Consider the following 3,949-nt stretch of genomic DNA (forward strand, 5'->3'; position numbering starts at 1 on the left):
CTGTTGCATAATGACGTGTTTACAAACAGCAAAGAGAGCACTAAGAACTCAAGTGGGAAGCAGAAAGAGTCGTAGGAGGCCTGCAGAGAAGCCTATGGCACATTCTGTTGACCAACTCATTCTCAGGTAGGTGATTCCTTCGTTTTGTGCCAACTACCATAAAGTACCTGGAGAAGCTCCAAGCTACAACCCGTGGACGGGCCAAGAATTGGAGCCGGGTCAACTGCTTGGACTGGAGCTATGCTCACCACTATACCACCAATGCCACGCTGCACCATTCAGCTCTGGTGAACAAAGTGTACGTATGTGCACCACCAAAGTGCCACCGCACCGTGGTTTCTGTAGTGTAGTGGTTATCACGTTTGCCTTACACGCAAAAGGTCCCTGGTTCGAGACCGGGCAGAAACAAGCTAGAAATTCTGAACTTTGCTTTAATGACTGAGCGGTTGTCATCACTGTAGGATCAGGTCCTCTAGGAACAGCCAGAAAGCGAGACCTCCTTTACAGAGGAGATTTCCTTCTTTTGTAGCAAAGCAGTTAATATTTGCTTACCAAATGAAAGGGAGTCTCTGGTTTTCCCCAGAAAGTGGAAGCTTGGCTCTTTCGTTGCTCAACAAGACTCTGTGCGTGACTGGAAAATTTTCCGTAAAGTACTGCTCGCCGAGTTCACCTCGAGAGGTCTGCAAGAGGTCTGCGGCCGAAAAAGGCTGGGAGCGGTTTCCCTTCCATTGAGCTTTTTTAGCAAGGCAGATAACAGTTGCTTGCAAAATCACGGGCAGTCTCTGCTTTTCCACTGAATGTGGAAGCCTGGCTCTTTCCTTCATCAAGAAGACAAGAGTAATGATGCGCTTGACTCGAGGTTGCAACTTGTAATTCCCCACCTCCAAGCGGGAAAACGCAAAGCAAACGTACCCTCAACCTGAAATTGCCATTCCTCAACCGTGGGAAGTCTTCTCATCTCCGGGTTCCTTCCCAGTTCATCGAGTGACGTCGAGCCGGCATGACGGATTCAGAACTCACAAAGTGGCACTTACCTCAGTGGTTATTTGCTTTAGATCAGAGTCGTCCAGTCTTCTCCAGAATGGGCCAGTGTGGTTGCAGGTTGTCATTCTAACCAAGCAGAAGCCACACTTTAGTCTATTGAAAGCCAAGATCAGCGGAGCCAACAATTGGAATCAGGTGTGGCTCCTGCTAGATTGGAACCAAAAGCTGAAGATTGGACAACGCTGCTTAAGACCAATCAGCATATAGACATATTTGCTTATAAAATATAAAACATTGACTATATAGATGGCTGATCGCGGAAAATGGACACCTCTCATCACAGTTTGCATGCTAGCTTGTCGCTAACAAGAGACAGATACGGAGAGACCGCATGTTCTCACCTTTTCGCCCCTGTTCACGGGTCAAACGTGCCCTGTTGCATGATGATGTGTTTACAAACAGCAAAGAGAGCACTAAGAACTCAAGTGGGAAGCAGAAAGAGTCGTAGGAGGCCTGCAGAGAAGCCATGGCACATTCTGTTGACCAACTCATTCTCAGGTAGGTGATTCCTTCCTTATCCGCCAACTACCATGAAATACCACGAGACGCTCCAAGTTACAATCGGTGCATTGGCCGGGAATCGAACCCAGGTCAACTGGGAGCGGTTTCCCTTCCATTGAGCTTTTGTAGCAAGGCAGATAACAGTTGCTTGCAAAATCACGGGCAGTCTCTGCTTTTCCACTGAATGTGGAAGCCTGGCTCTTTCCTTCATCAAGAAGACAAGAGTAATGATGCGCTTGACTCGAGGTTGCGACTTGTAATTCCCCACCCCCAAGCGGGAAAACGCAAAGCAAACGTACCCTCAACCTGAAATTGCCATTCCTCAACCGTGGGAAGTCTTCTCATCTCCGGGTTCCTTCCCTGTTCATCGAGTGACGTCGAGCCGGCATGACGGATTCAGAACTCACAAAGTGGCACTTACCTCGGTGGTTATTTGCTTTAGATCAGGGTTGTCCAGTCTTCTCCAGAATGGGCCAGTGTGGTTGCAGGTTGTCATTCTAACCAAGCAGAAGCCACACTTTAGTCTATTGAAAGCCAAGATCAGCGGAGCCAACAATTGGAATCAGGTGTGGCTCCTGCTAGATTGGAACCAAAAGCTGAATATTGGACAACGCTGCTTAAGACCAATCAGCATATAGACATATTTGCATATAATATATAAAACATTGACTATATAGATGGCTGATCGCGGAAAATGTACACCTCTCATCACAGTTTGCATGCTAGCTTGTCGCTAACAAGAGACAGACACGGAGAGACCGCATGTTCTCACCTTTTCGCCCCTGTTCACGGGTCAAACGTGCCCTGTTGCATAATGACGTGTTTACAAACAGCAAAGAGAGCACTAAGAACTCAAGTGGGAAGCAGAAAGAGTCGTAGGAGGCCTGCAGAGAAGCCCATGGCACATTCTGTTGACCAACTCATTCTCAGGCAGGTGATTCCTTCCTTATCCGCCAACTACCATGAAATACCACGAGACGCTCCAAGTTACAATCGGTGCATTGGCCGGGAATCGAACCCAGGTCAACTGGGAGCGGTTTCCCTCCCATTGAGCTTTTGTAGCAAGGCAGATAACAGCTGCTTGCAAAATCACAGGCAGTCTCTGCTTTTCCACTGAATGTGGAAGCCTGGCTCTTTCCTTCATCAAGAAGACAAGAGTAATGATGCGCTTGACTCGAGGTTGCAACTTGTAATTCCCCACCTCCAAGCGGGAAAACGCAAAGCAAACGTACCCTCAACCTGAAATTGCCATTCCTCAACCGTGGGAAGTCTTCTCATCTCCCGGTTCCTTCCCTGTTCATCGAGTGACGTCGAGCCGGCATGACGGATTCAGAACTCACAAAGTGGCACTTACCTCGGTGGTTATTTGCTTTAGATCAGGGTTGTCCAGTCTTCTCCAGAATGGGCCAGTGTGGTTGCAGGTTGTCATTCTAACCAAGCAGAAGCCACACTTTAGTCTATTGAAAGCCAAGATCAGCGGAGCCAACAATTGGAATCAGGTGTGGCTCCTGCTAGATTGGAACCAAAAGCTGAAGATTGGACAACGCTGCTTAAGACCAATCAGCATATAGACATATTTGCTTATTAAATATAAAACATTGACTATATAGATGGCTGATCGCGGAAAATAGACACCTCTCATCATAGTTTGCATGCTAGCTTGTCGCTAACAAGAGACAGACACGGAGAGACCGCATGTTCTCACCTTTTCGCCCCTGTTCACGGGTCAAACGTGCCCTGTTGCATAATGACGTGTTTACAAACAGCAAAGAGAGCACTAAGAACTCAAGTGGGAAGCAGAAAGAGTCGTAGGAGGCCTGCAGAGAAGCCCATGGCACATTCTGTTGACCAACTCATTCTCAGGTAGGTGATTCCTTCCTTTTGTGCCAACTACCATAAAGTACCTGGAGAAGCTCCAAGCCGTGGACGGGCCAAGAATTGAAGCCGGGTCAACTGCTTGGACTGGAGCTATGCTCACCACTATACCACCAATGCCACGCTGCACCATTCAGCTCTGGTGAACAAAGTGTACGTATGTGCACCACCAAAGTGCCACCGCACCGTGGTTTCTGTAGTGTAGTGGTTATCACGTTTGCCTCACACGCAAAAGGTCCCTGGTTCGAGACCGGGCAGAAACAAGCTAGAAATTCTGAACTTTGCTTTAATGACTGAGCGGTTGTCATCACTGTAGGATGAGGTCCTCTAGGAACAGCCAGAAAGCAAGACCTCCTTTACAGAGGAGATTTCCTTCTTTTGTAGCAAAGCAGTTAATATTTGCTTACCAAATGAAAGGGAGTCTCTGGTTTTCCCCAGAAAGTGGAAGCCTGGCTCTTTCGTTGCTCAACAAGACTCTGTGCGTGACTGGAAAATTTTCCGTAAAGTACTGCTCGCCGAGTTCACCTCG

At 47.9% G+C, this 3,949-nt stretch overlaps 2 non-coding genes across 2 annotated transcripts; both read left to right on the plus strand.

Moving 5' to 3' along the window:
- Positions 1-335: 335 nt before the first annotated feature.
- trnav-uac (transfer RNA valine (anticodon UAC)) lies at positions 336-408 on the plus strand. Its single transcript has one exon. It is a non-coding gene; the product is annotated as a tRNA-Val (tRNA).
- Positions 409-3,610: 3,202 nt separating this feature from the next.
- On the plus strand, positions 3,611-3,683 carry trnav-cac (transfer RNA valine (anticodon CAC)). Its single transcript has one exon. It is a non-coding gene; the product is annotated as a tRNA-Val (tRNA).
- Positions 3,684-3,949: the final 266 nt, after the last annotated feature.

Source organism: Ictalurus punctatus, unplaced genomic scaffold (genome assembly GCF_001660625.3).
Source record: "Ictalurus punctatus breed USDA103 unplaced genomic scaffold, Coco_2.0 tig00064102, whole genome shotgun sequence".
Taxonomy (NCBI): Eukaryota; Metazoa; Chordata; class Actinopteri; order Siluriformes; family Ictaluridae; genus Ictalurus; species Ictalurus punctatus.